Source organism: Leuciscus leuciscus (genome assembly GCF_965113295.1).
Source record: "Leuciscus leuciscus genome assembly, chromosome: 9".
Classification (NCBI taxonomy): domain Eukaryota; kingdom Metazoa; phylum Chordata; class Actinopteri; order Cypriniformes; family Leuciscidae; genus Leuciscus; species Leuciscus leuciscus.
This window is the reverse complement of record NC_138733.1, coordinates 34,742,252-34,761,117: the sequence shown is the minus strand read 5'-3', so window position 1 is coordinate 34,761,117 and position 18,866 is coordinate 34,742,252. Positions and strand designations below refer to the sequence as shown.

Sequence of the window (18,866 nt, the reverse complement as noted above, 5' to 3'; positions counted from 1 at the left end):
GTTCAGCGTGGCCAAAGGGCGGGCTCAGTTTTTCTCCTCAGCAGAGCAAGAACTAATAGTCGAAGTTTATTCGGAATTTTAATGTTTAATCAAAACGCCAGGGAACACCTCAAAGTCTGCAAAAGCCAGGAGAGAGGGCTGGCAAAAAGTAGCAGACAATTTAAATCCGTTAGAAGTGGCCATGTTAGATGTTTTTATCACTTATTAGCCTATATTTTTGTATTTTAATAATTGCATAATTACTTTGTTCATTGTAATGTCAGAGTCACCACACTAGAACATGGGAACAAATAAAAAGTACAAAATTTGGTGGGCATGTAGCCCCACTAGACTTCTAAGGAAAAATTTCGTTTGGTCCCCGGGGGCCACTCCCCCCCCGCGCTGGGCCCCCCCAAACCCCCAACAATGCAGTTTTTCCTAAATAACTACCTGAACCGTGGCACCGAGGATGAAGAAATTTTTATGGTATGTTCGTCTACTAGACTTTTACGGAAAAATTTCGTTTGGTCCCCGGGGGCCACTTCCCCCCCCCCGCGCTGGGGCCCCCTTACATTTTTCGTCAACGATACCAGGGACACCGAAACACCGGGGAACATGAAATTTGGTGGGCATGTAGCCCCACTAGACTTCTACGGAAAAATTTCGTTTGGTCCCCGGGGGCCACTCCCCCCCCCGCGCTGGGCCCCCCCAAACCCAAAAAAATGCCGTTTTTCCTAAATAACTACCTGAACCGTGGCACCGAGGATGAAGAAATTTTTATGGTATGTTGGTCTACTAGACTTTTACGGAAAAATTTCGTTTGGTCCCCGGGGGCCACTTCCCCCCCCGCGCTGGGGCCCCCGTAAATTTTTCGTCAACGATACCAGGGACACCGAAGCACTGGGGAACATGAAATTTGGTGGGCATGTAGCCCCACTAGACTTCTACGGAAAAATTTCGTTTGGTCCCCGGGGGCCACTCCCCCCCCCGCGCTGGGCCCCCCCAAACCCCAAAAAATGCAGTTTTTCCTAAATAACTACCTGAACCGTGGCACCGAGGATGAAGAAATTTTTATGGTATGTTCGTCTACTAGACTTTTACGGAAAAATTTCGTTTGGTCCCCGGGGGCCACTCCCCCCTCCCCGCGTTGGGGCCCCCGTAAATTTTTCGTCAACGATACCAGGGACACCGAAGCACCGGGGAACATGAAATTTGGTGGGCATGTAGCCCCACTAGACTTCTACGGAAAAATTTCGTTTGGTCCCCGGGGGCCACTCCCCCCCCGCGCTGGGCCCCCCCAAAACCAAAAAAATGCAGTTTTTCCTAAATAACTACCTGAACCGTGGCACCGAGGATGAAGAAATTTTTATGGTATGTTCGTCTACTAGACTTTTACGGAAAAATTTCGTTTGGTCCCCGGGGGCCACTCCCCCCTCCCCGCGTTGGGGCCCCCGTAAATTTTTCGTCAACGATACCAGGGACACCGAAGCACCGGGGAACATGAAATTTGGTGGGCATGTAGCCCCACTAGACTTCTACGGAAAAATTTCGTTTGGTCCCCGGGGGCCACTCCCCCCCCGCGCTGGGCCCCCCCAAAACCAAAAAAATGCAGTTTTTCCTAAATAACTACCTGAACCGTGGCACCGAGGATGAAGAAATTTTTATGGTATGTTGGTCTACTAGACTTTTACGGAAAAATTTCGTTTGGTCCCCGGGGGCCACTTCCCCCCCCCGCGCTGGGGCCCCCGTAAATTTTTCGTCAACGATACCAGGGACACCGAAGCACCGGGGAACATGAAATTTGGTGGGCATGTAGCCCCACTACACTTCTACGGAAAAATTTCATTTGGTCCCCGGGGGCCACTCCCCCCCCGCGCTGGGCCCCCCCAAACCCAAAAAAATGCAGTTTTTCCTAAATAACTACCTGAACCGTGGCACCGAGGATGAAGACATTTTTATGGTATGTTGGTCTACTAGACTTTTACGGAAAAATTTCGTTTGGTCCCCGGGGGCCACTTCCCCCCCCCGCGCTGGGGCCCCCGTAAATTTTTCGTCAACGATACCAGGGACACCGAAACACTGGTGGGCATGTAGCCCCACTAGACTTCTACGGAAAAATTTCGTTTGGTCCCCGGGGGCCACTCCCCCCCCGCGCTGGGCCCCCCCAAACCCCCAAAAATGCAGTTTTTCCTAAATAACTACCTGAACCGTGGCACCGAGGATGAAGAAATTTTTATGGCACATCAACCTAGCCCATAATCACTCATTTGTGATTTGCGCCCCTCCCATAAAAAATGAAAATGCAATATTATTCTGCTTTAATCGCCCCTATCTTCAGTGGAGATGTTCAGAACTGCACCATATTTCATGTGTATGATTAACTTGACAACCTCTGGGGGTATCCTCTGCTAAGTTTTGTAGAATTTCATCCATGGGGGGGTATAAAATAAATTCATTTATGTGCACATTTAGTGACTGTACACTCATCGGCCTGTAGATGGTGCTGTTGAGCGAAGGGTTGCTGGTTTAGGATGATACTGTCACACACACACATGCAGGAATAAAAAAAAAAGCAAGCATGCACACACACTGACATCCACACGCACAGACACACACCCATACACACACATACAAATCCACATGCACAGACACACACACACAAACACACACGCGCACACATGTACGCACACATACATACACGCACAGACACACACACACACACACACACACACAGACACACACATACACAAACACACACACATACACACACACACACACACACACACACACACACACAGACAGACATGCACATACTATTACTTTTTTTAGGTATATACATAAACACGCAATACAGCCAAATTACTCCACGTCATTTATTTTTGTGGAAAGCCAGTGCAGGCCTGAGCGGCGGTCATATTTTGTACCGCGATGCGGTACATCTAGTTGATCACATGTTTCCCGAGTGTAGTTCATTGTAATGACATTGTGTTTTCCTCTTTTGTGCACTTTTACATAATACACCAACACTTGTATCTGTTCCCAAGAAAGTGGTAGCTGAAATATGTGCAGTAAGTGGACATTTTCTAACAGTCCAAAGGAAAGAAAGTATAAGACTTTGTAATGTCCATTTGTTTCCATTGCACTGGACAGTGAATAAACCCTCTCAGATAACTGTCATATGGAGGAACTAGCCTACCTGCAAGTGCATACATAACTTTACTTAATTTATACTTGTATGCTTTATGGCTGCAATATAAGTTGCAGGATTTCACATCTACAGAAAGGCCTACAGAAGAGTCTGCACAGACAGAGGAGACATATAGGCCTACAGGTGGGCAGTGTATAGACAACTTTTCCTTTGTATTTGTTGCATGAGGCATGTGTCTAATATCTCTTGTTGCAGGCACTTGACCACTGGCTTTTCTTTACAAAGAACAATTGAAATAAAACTCAAGGAACTAAGCATATTTGTCTTTTATTAAACATTTAATGAAAAGTGTGTTTTTTTGTTTTGTTTTGTTTTTTGCAATGTTGTGTAATATGGCACATGCAACAATGTCCCAGGCCCTGTCAGGTGTGCAAACCTCAGACTTATCAGACACTGAAATCTTCCCTTTAGTTAGCCAAAGTTCATTTCATTGTGTGCCCTTGTCCTGGCTAGAGCTGCATTGTAACTGGTTTGGGTCAGGGAATGGGGTCATAAAACACCTGTCTGCAGGAACATGTCATAATCACCTATGAAAAAATGCAGTTCTGTTAGGATCAGCATAAGTGTATGTAATACAGTGAGCTTGATATTTAATTGTGGAACTTTCCTTACCACTTTCAAATAATGTGCATAAATGTGAATTTCTGAAAATTCTTAAGTCATGCACAGATCCTGGCCATTTTGCTTTCACATTTGTGATATGGAAGATTTTAGTCAACTGCCTTTTTTAAATTTGATATAATATTATTAATCTGGAATATTAAGAATCCCAATAGTAACTGGGCTGCACATTTACATTGTGAACCCCCTTTCTGTTCACATAATCCCCTTCATTGAGGCCTTGATGGCAGTCTATGGTAGCCTATAGTCTATGGTACCAATCACGTTAGTGAAGCCTGAGTGACATATGTAATCGGCATGGTCATGATGGCATGATCTTCATAAAAAATTATGATAGCCTAAAAAAAAAAAACTGCTTTAAAAAAAACTGCTTTACAACATTGGGTCTTAAGTGGCTTGGAAATGCCACAAAAAAAACTAAAACTGTTTTTTAAACCTAAAAGCGCCAGGTAAACTTCGAATGACACGACAGACAGCACTTTCCATCAAGTTCTCCGCATCTCCAATAGTGTAAAGGAAAGAGCCACTCGCAAATAATCTTAGGGCAATGCAAACAGTTTGTGCTGTTGTTAAAGCCCGCCTCCGACAAGTCGAAAATAAATGTGCGTTTCCAAGAATTTAATAATGTAAACGACAATCTCACGAGTCACGAGAAAAAAATATACATCTTAGAAAGTGCACTATCGCGCTGCGCTGGACTTCCCGTATCAGCTCCGTCATCAGGCGGAGTTACACAATTACACCCCTGGGGCTCGTTCTTCGTACGTCGCTAACTCAGTTAGCTGGATTTGATTGTTGACGATTTGGCATGATCTTGGATTGTTTGGTTCTTCGACGCTCATCCTGGACTTGCTGTCATAGCAACAGGTCCGTAAGCTTAAACCTGCTCGGGAGCAGGCTTATTTCATGTAAACAGGATTAGATGGCAGCTTTATAAGCGGAGCTGATACGGGAAGTCCAGCGCAGCGCGATAGTGCACTTTCTGAGATTGATATTTTTTTCTCGTGACTCGTGAGATTGTCGTTTACATTACTATTAATTTGTTGGAAACGCACATTATTTTCGACTTGTCGGAGTCGGGCTTTAACTACAGCACAAACTGTTTGCATTGCCCTAAGATTATTTGCGAGTGGCTCTTTCCTTTACACTATTGGAGATGCGGAGAACTTGATGGAAAGTGCTGTCTGTCGTGTCATTCGAAGTTTACCTGGCGCTTTTAGGTTTAAAAAACAGTTTTAGGTTTTTAAGCCCCAATGTTGTAAAGCATTTTTTTTAAAGCAGTTTTTTTTTTGGGCTATCATTTTTTATGAAGATCATGCAATCATGACCATGCCGATTACAGTATGTCACTCAGGCTTCACTAACGTGATTGGTACCATAGACTATAGACATCAAGGCCTCAATGAAGGGGATTATGTGAACAGAAAGGGGGTTCACAATGTAAATGTGCAGCCCAGTTACTATTGGGATTCTTAATATTCCAGATTAATAATATTATATCAAATAAGGCAGTTGACTAAAATCTTCCATATCACAAATGTGAAAGCAAAATGGCCAGGATCTGTGCATGACTTAAGAATTTTCAGAGATTCACATTTATGCACATTATTTGAAAGTGGTAAGAAAAGTTCCACAATTAAATATCAAGCTCACTGTATTACATACACTTATGCTGATCCTAACAGAACTGCATTATTTCATAGATGATTATGACATGTTCCTGCCTGCAGACAGGTGTTTTATGACCCCATTCCCTGACCCAAACCAGTTACAATGCAGCTCTAGCCAGGACAAGGGCACACAATGAAATGAACTTTGGCTAACTAAAGGGAAGATTTCAGTGTCTGAAAAGTCTGAGGGTTGCACACCTGACAGGGCCTGTGACATTGCTGCATGTGCCATATTACACAACATTGCCAAAAAAAAAACAAAAAAAAACTTTTCATTATACAGTATGTTTAATCAAAGACCAATATACTTAGTTCCTTGAGTTTTATTTCAATTGTTCTTTGTAAAGAAAAGCCAGTGGTCAAGTGCCTGCAACAAGAGATATTAGACACATGCCTCATGCAACAAATACAAAGGAAAAGTTGTCTATACACTGCCCACCTGTAGGCCTATGTCTCCTCTGTCTGTGCAGACTCTTCTGTAGGCCTTTCTGTAGATGTGGAATCCTGCAACTTATATTGCTGCCATAAAGCATACAAGTATAAATTAAGTAAAGTTCTTTATGCACTTGCAGGTAGGCTAGTTCCTCCATATGACAGTTATCTGAGAGGGCTTATTCACTGTCCAGTGCAATGGAAACAAATGGACATTACAAAGTCTTATACTTTCTTTCCTTTGGAAAGTTATAAAAAAAATGTCCACTTACTGCACATATTTCAGCTACCACTTTCTTGGGAACAGATACAAGTGTTGGTGTATTATGTAAAGATGCACAAAAGAGGAAAACACAATGTCATTACAATGAACTACACTCTGGAAAAATATTTTTACATTAATATAAGTTTATTAGTTTTCACTTTCACAAGTCAAATCAATTCATCATTACTCAAGATTTAACAGTTGAAATGACTATATAGCAGGGCTGGGCAACTTCGGTCCTGGAGGGCCACTGTCCTACAGAGTTTAGCTTCAACCCTAATCAAACACACCTGAACAAGCTAATCAAGGTCCTCAGGATTACTAGAAAATTACAGGCAGGTGATTTTTTCAGGGTTGGAGCTAAACTCTGTAGGACAGTGGCCCTCCAGGACCGAAGTTGCCCAGCCCTGCTATATAGCCTTAATTTAATGCAGCAAAAATTATTTTACAGTGTAGGCTACTAAGATCTTTTCTTCTTTTTTTTTTTTTTGCTCAGCCTTTTTCTTGGTTGCTTTTATAAACAGCCAACAATTTATTTAACAGTGTCTTTTATAAAAGAGGCTATAATATAACTAAAAATTACCATTATGTAGAATATTTTTGTACTTCACTTTTGTTTGTTCCCATGTTCTAGTGTGGTGACTCTGACATTACAATGAACAAAGTAATTATGCAATTATTCAAATACAAAAATATAGGCTAATAAGTGATAAAAACATCTAACATGGCCACTTCTAACGGATTTAAATTGTCTGCTACTTTTTGCCAGCCCTCTCTCCTGGCTTTTGCAGACTTTGAGGTGTTCCCTGGCGTTTTGCATTAAAACATTAAAATTCCGAATAAACTTCGACTATTAGGCTAGTTCTTGCTCTGCTGAGGAGAAAAACTGAGCGCGCTCTTTGGCCACGCTGAACAGCCAATAGCAGCGTTGCTGATCAATGTTTCTACTATCGATACATATCCCCTTTTCAACCAGCGCATGAACGCGCAATTATCTCAGATAACTCAATCCAGCGATACTAATCCTATCCGGCAAGTGTGTTCGAAGAACCGAGTTAGCCAGATCATGATTAGCACGATGATATCATCTTGGATGTGTCATTTGATCTCGGATGTAATAAGCAACGTACGAAGAACGAGCCCCTGGGGCCTGTTGCACAAAAGTAGAATTAAGACATCCGGGATAAATGAGTCAGCTGAGCTCAATGAAGCCAAAACATGTGCGTCCAGGCTTAATTGGTTGCACAAAGACCAAGCCAGGATGAGCAGACACGGATTCATTAAGCCAGGTGAAACCAATCCTGGATAGGTGCGCGCTCACGGCTCACTCAAATAGACCCCGCCACAGATCACAGATTAACTGATTTACCATGGCAACTAGAGCCGCGTACTTTTCCCCGTCGGAAGCACAAATCCTCATGGAGGCATACGAGGAGGTAAAAGATATAATTAAGAAGCAAAGTATTGCAGACCGCCTGAATGCGTAAGTAGTGCACAATTACACACTCACCGCTCCGCTGAAACATCACAATTACAATTCAAATATTTAATTCACATCTCCAAAAACGCAGTTGTACTGTAATTATGAAACGGTTAAATTTTTTATTGAAATGCACTGCAGATATGAGTGAAATTGTGTAAAGTAACTCCATGACACTGTATAAAGCTATGATACATTATTATTAAAGCCTTACATTATTATTTAACATTACTACGCTCAGTACGGTTTAATCTTAGCCGTTGTACTCTGCTTCTTATGTTGTCCACCGTTTTTTTTTTGTGTGTTTCTCCTGCTTTTATTAATGTAAAGCTGCTTTGACAGAATGAAACAATTGTGAAAAGTGCTATATAAATAAAATTTAATTGAATAAATAGATGAGCTATAATAATAATCACTTTAATTTATATAGCGCCTTTCAAAGGACCCAAGGTCGGTTGCTCACTGCACTGCAAAAATTTCTTTCTTACTTAGTATTTTTGTCTTGTTTTCAGTAAAAAAAAAATATCTAAAAAAAATCTTAAATATTTTCTTGAGCAAAATTACCTAGGAAAATAAGCAAAAAAATCTGCCAGTGAAACAAGAGAACTTTTCTAAAATTAAGTGTTTATGGAAAAAATTAAACTTATTTCAAGAGAATTTTTCTTATTATATTGACAGATTTTTTTTTTTTTTTGCTTGTTTTAAGCACACATTTACTTAAAGTTTATATTTTTTGTCTAAACTATACTTATTTTGCTAGGCCATTTAGCAAATCAAGAAAATACATCTTTATTTAAGATTTTTTTATATATATTTTTACTGAAAACAAGACAAAAATACCAAGTCATTTTTTGCAGTGTGACTCCATTAAATGTTCTTGTGATAAAGAGTGTGTGTGTGTGTGTGTGTGTGTGTGTGTGTGTGTGTGTGTGTGTGTGTGTGTGTGTGTGTGTGTGTGTGTGTGTGTGTGTGTGTGTGTGTGTGTGTGTGTGTGTGTGTGTGTGTGTGTGTGTGTGTGTGTGTGTGTGTGTGTGTGTGTGTGTGTGTGATGTAGATTAAACATGAACGGGCCAAAACGGACATGGCAGCAGGTCAAAATCAAATACAAGAACATTCTGCAGAATGGTATGGTCCCTGACTAATATTTAACAAAGCACAAGCATATATTGTACCCAGAAGGTGCCTGCTCACACATTGTCTGTACTGTTTTAGCAGTGAAAAAGAATACCCACAGACAAGGCACGGGTGGTGGGTCACCAAAGGCTGACCTTACCCCAGCAGAGGACATGGCCTTGGAGCTAAATAAAGGCAGGCCCGTCTTAGAGGGGATCCCTGGGGGGAAAGAGACGAGCATAGGTTCCTCCCAAGATGCCACCCGCTTCATTCAAGGTATGTCCTTCCATCTCTACATGGGATACAACCACATTCATATTGAATCAATTTGGACTGTCTGACTTTGGTTTATCTATTGCCTTGCAGTGTCTGGCAGCACTGTGTTCCTGTTAGAGCCACCAGCACAAGCACCAGACGATGCTGATCCAGTGAGTACTCCAATAAAGGCATACTGTAGGCCTGGCATGTCTTGTCTACTAGCTTCAATATGAATCCGATTAAATGTGATAGGGTGAAAGCCCCAGTGCAGCAGCAACAGCACATGATGGAGACGATGAGGAGGAGACCATCTCTCTGGATTCCAGAAGGCATGAGGTATCATGTTAAGACTGTGAAAGTATTATTTACTCTACAATGGTGAGGAGTCCTCATCAAAATCAAAAAATCAAATTTCTTTTACAGGACCCAGATGCTATACAGTGGGAAAACCAGCCTGGCAACATAGTGCGTATTAATAAAAGGACACCACATCCTGCCAAATTCCAGCTGCGCTAATTGTATTGTGTTCACAGAGCTCACAAGCTATCAGAAAGTTGTATGGCAACCACCTCCGGCGCCAAATAGAACTGGCAGACATAGACATTCAGTACAAGAAGAAAAAGATGGAAAATCTTGCACTGGAGTCCGAAATAAAAAAGAGGACAATTAGGAATCTGGACCTTGAAATAAAAAAACTTGAGAGGGAGGTGAGATATGCCTTCAATGTACACTGTATGCTTACTGTAACACAAATGTAATAATCATTATTTTTCTTTCCTCCCCCAGCTCCAAGAAGATGACACAGCTCAAAATAAAAATTAGGTATATTCTCGTAAAGTCAAGTGAGCCATGACATATGAGCTCTTATTGTGAGCACACAGGACGGTGGCATCTTTCTAAGGTTTTTTTTTATTTTCCCAGCAATCAGTACAACCAAGTCATCGTTATAAGGCACCGGCCTCTTTTGCCCACCCCCCCCTGCACCAGGTGTGGCCACTGGCCTATATGAAGGCCCAAAATTGTGTGTTCCTTTCTGCTCTGACAATGGCATGCCCATTCTTGCGAGATGTGGTGGATGAAGAAGCACTTGTGCTGAGGAGAGCCTTCAGGCGAGAAAGGGTCTTCAGGGACCGGTTGGACCCACTGGCCTTCCCTGATGACCATCTATATGAAAGATACAGGTTTTCTGCAGATGGCATCAGGTATCTATGCAGACTACTGGGTCCCAGGATTAAGCACCGCACTGCACGGAGCCATGCACTGAGTGTGGAGCAAATGGTTTGTGTGGCCTTGCGCTTTTTTGCTAGTGGAGCCTTCCTGTACTCAGTGGGGGATGCAGAACAGCTGAACAAGGCCACAATTTGCCGCACAATAAGGAGTGTGTGTCTGGCTATCAAAGCATTAGCAGATGTCTTCATCTCCTTCCCTGGCCACAGAAGACTGTGACATCAAAGAGGAGTTCTATAGGATTGCAGGTAAGCGGATCTACAAATTACAGGACAACTGTTAACACATAGTAGGATACTCATTACTTTGTGTGACAGGTTTCCCCAATGTCATTGGTGCAGTGGACTGCACACACATAAGGATAAAAGCCCCCTCAGGTGCCCATGAGGCCGATTTTGTGAATAGGAAATCCTTTCACAGCATTAATGTTCAGGTGAACATAACTTTTTGATATTGTCCATTGACGAACACTCTGCATTGCCAGTGATGTGCATTGATTGGTGTAATATTCCTCATCTTATGATTTCAGATGGTCTGCAATGCTGACTGTGTGATCAGCAATGTTGTGGCAAAATGGCCTGGCTCAGTCCATGACTCCAGAATCTTTCGGGCCTCTGAAATCTATCAGTGCCTATCACAAGGTAAGCCACACAACCCCTATTTATAACCATCATGGCTGTGTCAAGAATATCACTGTGTTTATGAGGTAGTAATGATGAGATTTTGTGTTGACAGGTGAATTCTCTGGTGTGTTGCTGGGAGTTGCTGGGAGACAGGGGGTATGGCTGACAGCCTTTTCTCCTGACACCTTTCACAGACCCCCAGGAAGCACAGCAGGCCTACAGCCATGCCCATGCCAGGACCAGGGCCAGAGTTGAAATGACCTTTGGCCTCCTGAAGGCACGCTTTCACTGCCTTCACAAATTAAGGGTCAGCCCTGTTAGGGCATGTGATATTACTGTGGCTTGTGCTGTCCTCCACAATGTGGCCTGCCTGAGGAAGGAGAGTGCCCCCAGAGTGCCACCAGCCATGGACTGGGACAATCCGGCAATCTTCCCTGATGACGACAGTGGTCGGCTGCTGAGGGACCAATATGTGTTGAATTATTTTAGTTAGTATGTGTGCTTTCAATTTTGGTTAAATATGTCCTGCGGTGGCAGAGGAATTTGGTTTTTTTGGGGTTCGTTTTTTTACGAATTTGGCCTCTTATGATGTTTGTGCGGTATACTGTGTGTAATACAAGGCATTGCAAGGTTTTTATATTCATATGGAATGTGTATTTGTTTATATGACAGAGTACTAGGGCCACACTGAGGAAAAAGGATAAAGTCATACATTTATGAGGCTGGTTCTTTCTGCAGAAAAGCTACATATTCTTTTTACAGTTTTGATACTTATGACATGATACTTAATATTCTGGCACATCAGCATGTCTTTGTTTATGAAACCATACTGAAGTACAATTTCACGAAATGCCCCACATCTGTCATTTTAACAACTGTCCTCCTTTAAAACAACTGGTTACAATATTATGACTTGTCTTTTTTTCCCTCTGTGGCCCTAATATTCTATCATTTTATATATAGCCTTATAGTCTATGGGAAACTGTAAATTATCTAATGATAGCAACATCATCTAAAAATCATTATTTATCCAAAATGATTGAAATTAATGATCACAAACGTTTAAATAATGACAGTGGGTCTAGTTATATGTGATAACAATGTATAGTGAGCAGTGAAATAACTATTGGTTTCCATTTGTGGTGACTGCTGACTGACATTAGGGATGAGATTAAATAGATCCTGGAATTTAGCCTGGTCTGGAGCAGGCTAGCTCCACAGAATAAATCTCCATGGTAATTTATACCATAACATATCCTCCTGCCCCCTATCCAGCTTTAGTGCAACCGGATCACGGATCAATTGAGCCAGGATCACCAAGATATCCTGGCTTAATCCCTTATCCTAGTTTTGTGCAACAGGCCCCTGGAGCCGATATACGCCCCAGGCAGTTTTACGCCTCTGAAGTTCCTGATGCGTCCAGTAGGGGGAGGCTGTACAGCGACACAAATTGAGGTATGTTAAATAATCTGCTAAAGTAATTGTTGTTTAGCAATGATGCAACATTTATTATTTATAAACGATAGCTTGATAAAGCTAGGGTAGGTAGATATCAATTCATTTCTATATATCAATGGATGGGTCCATAATTTATTTCGAGAGACAAAAAGTTCTTGACGGTCAGGTTGATGTTCTGTCTGGCTCAAACTTAGCTAACCACATGCAAGTTTAGCTGCCCCTAGTCTTCTCTACTCACTTTCAAAATTAATTTTCTTTTGTTGCCTGTCTTTAGTTTGCATGAAAAGGCCTCTTCTGGTAAGACCCTGTTTACTCCTTACATTAAAACATACTCCACATGGGGTCTGGGGCAACATTACAGTAGATATTGGAAATATGTGGGGTTTTTTTTTTTTTTTTTAAGTCTTTGTGTGAACATGTAAGAACTGATTTTCCTGCTAAGACAAAACTCACCCAGCAATAAAGCAATAAAATGCACCCTGGACAGAAGATCGAGAGCACAGGACATTGTCTTGTCCAAACTTATCTCCTTGTGCAAAAACTACACTTTTTGTATGAGTGAGCAGTAGGCAACCGATTTAAGAGGTATTAGCAAACCCTGCACCCTCTGACCAAGATCAGACTGGTGAAGCTGTGTCCAGGAGATCCACGTAAACCTGGGGCGTGTGACTCTGTGTGGCATCGGGTCCCTTAATGAATGAATAATTGAAAGTATGGGATACTCAGAATAATCACAGATCTAATTCATAATCAATATTTATGACTATTTTCTAATAAGAAACACAATCTAAATTTGATTATCATTTGAAATTGGAGTCAGATTAAGCGTAGAGCTAAAGTGATATTGAAACTAAATTTTCAATAAATGAAGTGAACTTCACTGGAGCGCTGAAAAGACATACACGCATTATGCCTTCGCCCAGGCCGTTGGATTCCGTCTTTGGGCCAATGGGTGGTCCTTACAAACACACAAAAGACACATTTATTATAGGCATATACTGTATGTATATATGTAAATCTCTCTCTCTAAGTAAAAGTTCAACTGCACACTCACTCAAATAGTTTGATTATTACCCACACACACCCACAGTGCCAAGATCAAATTCACCATGGATGTCCTTTTTATTTTTTTTTAATGTTTAATTTTTTTTATCAGTGAGCAGGAGCAGTTTGACAGGAGGATAGAAAAATAGTTAAAGAAGAGTGGCAAGCCATAGGGGAATCATCTACAGGAGTCATCATAATTCATAAATGGTGTTAATAAATAAATAAAGAATTGTGAACAACAATATTTTCTCTTTTTTCTAAATGGCCCATGACATTTTTGAAAAGGGATAAATTGTGTTTGTCTTCATAAAATGCTATGTAGGACACTGTTTTGTAGCTGCATGACGACCAATAGAGAATAGTAAAGCAGATATTTCATCGAGGATCCATATGAATATACGGTGCTGTATGTCTAATGGTCTAAATATGGTTACTATCTAAATGTAACTTTATATAAATTCACAACAGCATATTTCATTCAGTCTCCTTTATAACCTACGGTGAATATAACTATTCTACAGTAGGTCATATATCATTACTTGTCATCTGATCCAACTATGTGTATTATACATTTTTTAATTCACAAAAACAAATAGTCTTCTGTAGGCTGAGTGAAGAGAGTGAAGCCCAACTGAATATCTAGAGATATTTTAATCCGTAGTGCAGATCTACACTGTAAAGTTTATATTTAAATGAACAAAAAGTCTGTGGACGGGACGGTTATTAATGTGTAAGTTTCGAGCGTCGATTTAATGATGTTATTTCGCATTATATCCCCCTACTGGATGCATCAGGAACAACAGGAGCGTAAAACTGCCTGGGGCGTAATACCATAGACATTATAAATACATAGACGCCCTATTGGCCGCTGGATCGTACGTCAACGGCGTCGCCATATTGCGGAGGGCAACTTTCCCATAACTCTCATAACGGGAATTGAGAAAAATGCCTGCTTCGTGTGCTGCTTGGGGTTGTACAAATCGCCATACAATTGAAAACAGGTCTCGGGGAATTACCTTTCACAAGCAAGACTGAAGATTTGTTTCTGGTTGTATTTGGTCATTATATAATTAGTAATAGTAACGTTAGTTGGCCACCGAAGTCGATCAGACTAAAATAGCTAGCGATAAATAAATGATTGTGTGACAGTGACAGGATGTCAATTTTTAGACATACGCCCGATGCATAGACCGTATATCTACCGGCTCCAGGTCTGCAGCCTCCCCATATAGCACTATTACTGATTTCTAACATGCTCTCACCGTGTTGGCTGTGGTCTTGTGGCTATCAGAGCAGAAACGAAAGCTGACGCTCTCCATGTGTTTTTCTATCGTCTCTGTTTGTGTTCATATGTAAATTGCGAGAGCAGATTTTGTTCATTAAAAGAGAAAGATTTCCTAAACTGCTTGTAATATTGACACCTAATTTAAAAATTTAAAATCAATGCTATAATATTGTTGGCTTCTTATGATAAATGCCTTGCATGTGATTCTAATGAAAATTCTGGAATAAAAATATGTTGTCTATCAGTCGGTCACTCTCGACGTACGCCGTGACCGACAATAGGAATCTTGCTAGAGAGCCTAATCTACAGTACTGTGCAAAAGTCTTAGGCATGTTAATATTTAAACGCAAAGGGTCGTTACACCATAAATGTCACAGTGTGGTGTAGGTTGAAGAAGACAAGGCTGATTAACATGCCTAAGGCTTTTGCACAGTACTGTATCTCTAGTGAAACTAAACGAGCCAATGCACATTGGCGTGCAGTCATTTGCATCAGCTGTTCAGCCACACATTGCAAAGCTGCGCAGCTTTTTGCTTCGGAGCCGAGCGTTTCGATGCTGTTTAATCTACTGAGTAATCAAACAACCCTGCGTGCAGGGCCGGCGCGTGCACTTCTGCCGCTCTAGGCGAAAAACATTTGTGCCGGTCCGAACAGGGCCGCGGGAAGTGGGGGTGCTGGGGGTGCTGCAGCACCCCCTGTTTTCACAGAATTGTAAATGCAACGCATTTGTTTGTTCATTAAAATGTATAAATTTTTAGCATTTAGTCATTTATTTGTAATAAACACTTTAAGTGGGCTATTTAATTTTTTTTTATTTATATGTTAAATTATCTTTTTAAAACATAAGCGCAGAGTGTTACGTAATATTGTGTGTGTGTGTGTGTCGAAAGAATTTGTCCGCAGCTGCTCAAAAAAAAAAAGAAAAAAACCCGTCAAAAACCCCACTGTCAGTGTTTTGTAAGGAACAGGCAAATATGTAAAATATAGCAGGAGACATTTTAATTGTTTACTAATAAAACAGTTATTTTTGTATGTCATTGTCGGCTAGACAGATGAAGTTGACGACTCGCGATCTTCGCAGCGCCAGAGAGAAATGCACATTTCATACGAATTACATAAGCAGCGCAGTCTGTTTTCTTTCGTTTTGAATTGTTCTGCTTAAAAGTAGACATTTCAAGCTATCTATATGTCTCAGGTCTGTGAGGCAATAGGCTACCTTATAGGCCCACGGTGAGTTTCGGTTCATTTATGAGACGAGCTCCAGGTTCGCCAGCGCCTCCGTGTCCTGATTATATATTTTTTAATAGCTTATATATTCTTCTTATTTATTGAATCCAGACAATTGGTTGATGAAACATCGATTAAAATTAAGATACAATTAATACAAAACGAAATTTGTATTCAGTTTGAGGTCTTTGTGCTTTCAGTTTGAGGTCTCTGTGAAAGTTTTAAAACATTCTTTTAGTGCCGCTTTAGAGAAATACATTTCAAAAAAAAAAAAGCGACTTAGTCCAGTGCGACTTAGGCTATATATGTTTTTTTCTTCCTCGTGGCGCATTTTGTGACTGATATGCGACTCCGGAGCAATAAAATAAAAGGGACTCCGGAATAAAAGCAGAATCAATAAAGTCAAAAATGTGATGTGCAGTCAGGTTTGAGAGTGTGCGCGTTTTTTGAGGAGTTTTATAGTCTTGATATTGTTTCTTATTCAAAAGTGGTGACACCCCTATCCACGCTGCACTAGCAAAATAAATGCACACACACGTCTGTTAAATTAAGCAATACTTTAAGGTAGTCTATATTTTTCTGACTAACAAATTACTGACACAGTAAAGGGTAGATTTAAATTAAGAAAAACAAAATTTCAATAAAGAAAAACAAAATTTAAATAAAGAAAAAAAACATTTAAATAAAGAAAAAACAAAATTTAAAATTTAAATAAAGAAAAAACGAAATTTAAATAAAGTAAAACGAAATTTAAATAAAGAAAAACGAAATTTACATAAAGAAAAACTAAATTAAGTTAAATTAAAATCGAGATTAATTTAGATTGATAATAATGGGTAAAAATGCTAATTGCCTATATTTTGTTTCTATTGTTATATTTTCCACAATGTCAAAGCAACGCAGCTTAACCCAAAACACAAGCTCAGGCATGCACTTCTGTCCATACAAACTCCGCTGTTCTGCGCTCTAGCCAGAGAACACTCCCGTTGCAGGAACACTTTAGGCCAAGAGGAAGCAAATATATACATACCGGTATACTATGCGTAGGTGGATGTGATCGGGGATTTTGGCTGTGTAACATTTAAAGCCACTTAAATTAACGAAATTACTCAAATAAATATTCGTTCATTTTTATGAACGAGATCGAACAAGAGAGTCAGTAAAATTATCCGAACTTCCCATCACTCAGTCATGAGGGGCGGGGCGGCGCGGGGCGGCGCGGGGCGGCGCGGGGCGGCGCAGGGCGGCGCAGCGGCAGCTCAGCAAATCATATAGCCTATTTTGTGAATTGTTCATTCCCGATTGGCACACATTTTGCCGCCCTTACAAAAGTGCCGCTCTAGGCAATTGCCTAGTTCGCCTATATGGACGCGCCGGCCCTGCCTGCGTGCCTCAGTACCAAGGAGAGCATTCCCCTGAAAGAGCTTACATGGGTGTGAGTTGCATGACATGAACATGACATCATGACTTTGCATAAACATACACGCCACTTTCAAGTCAAGTGGCGTGTTATCTATACGCATTTTGAGCTATCCGCGTGTATGTCCACGCCGAAACGAACCGTCATCTTCCGCGTGTATGTCTACGCCGTTAAATGTCAGAGTGATTCCTCGTGTATGTGTACGCCGTTAAATGTCCGAGCAAAACGAAGCAAAATGAATATCTACATCTGGGGAGTGATATTTTTGTTCCTAGGATGGTAGGGGAAGACTCATAAATGGTATTAACCCCAGTGACGGGTAGGTTTAGGGACGGGGTTGGGGTAGGTCATATATATTTATATATACAGTAATGTAACGTTAAGTCAACGGCGTTGATAAACACGCTGAAAAGCGATTATGCGTGTTGATAGCACGCCAAAAATGGAGATACGAATTGGCGTGTCATACATACGCCATTTCATGAGATCAGTCTGAAAGATGACATTCCACCCGTGTGTTTTTGGATGCAGTCGTTTCCTGTCCTCACTGATGGCCATGTTCACTGTCTCTCATGCCTGGGAAAAATGTGAGACTATGTTCGTGGGTGGTTCATGTTTTCAGAGGGGAACATGACCACGTCAGCACGCCGATTGACCTTTCTTTCTCCAGAAAGCTTGAGTCATCTCTGTTGTTGGCCAGCTGCTACTTGTGTGTAAAAGCACAGCTGCAGGTCTGCTCGACAGTCTAGGAGACCGTGGAGATCAATGAGAGATCCTCAGCGTGTCATGTGCCATTGAGCTGCCGGGCTGCAGCGCGGGTTGTCACTGCAACCCAGCACTCGCCCGGCGCTCTAGGAAGCAAAATCGAATGCAAATTCTGCATAAAAGTTTTCACCTCTCTCACTATCCTCGATGGTGGGGTAGCTGTGCCTATGGCAGGCCACCTCTGCCCTGCATGCGAGGCCAAGGCACTCTTATTGCACGAGGGTAGTTCTGAGCCGGGGTTGAGCTGCGCTTGTCGACTGACCTGGTTGTCCTTGCAGAGGTGCAAGAGGTCGTCAAAGTACGCTTTCTAGATGCTCCCATCTCACAAGGTGGCCTTTTCGGCGACACTGTTGAGAACTGGCCCAGCAGTTTTCCGCAGTCAGCAGCAGACTGAAACGCTCCTCAGTCTACTCGTCGCCAAGGGTGTCATCCCCTGAAAAAAAAAAAATGCCCATGCCGATGCCCATGTCTTACAGGGAGAGATCGCAGTCCTACTCGCGAAGGACGCGATAGAGCCGGTCCCTCCAGCCGATATGAGGTCAGGGTACTACAGTCCCTACTTCATTGTACCCAAGAAGCAGTTGGTTACAACCGATCTTGGACCTGCAATTTTTTAATCAGAGTTTTCACAAGCTACCATGCAAAATTCTCACACAGAGACGCATTTTTGAATGCAAACCAAACCGAGATTGGTTTGCAGCGATCAACCTGAAGGACGCGTACTTTCTCGATTCTTCCTCGACACAGGCCATTTCTGTGCTTTGTGTTCGAGGGTCGAGCATATCAGT

The 18,866-nt window shown here is 41.6% G+C and overlaps 1 long non-coding RNA gene across 1 annotated transcript; it reads left to right on the top strand.

Annotated features, from left to right (window-relative positions):
* Positions 1-9,324: 9,324 nt before the first annotated feature.
* LOC309506804 lies at positions 9,325-10,457 on the top strand. The gene is made up of 3 exons (XR_014208923.1): positions 9,325-9,362; positions 9,450-9,491; positions 9,560-10,457. It is a non-coding gene; the product is annotated as an uncharacterized lncRNA (long non-coding RNA).
* Positions 10,458-18,866: the final 8,409 nt, after the last annotated feature.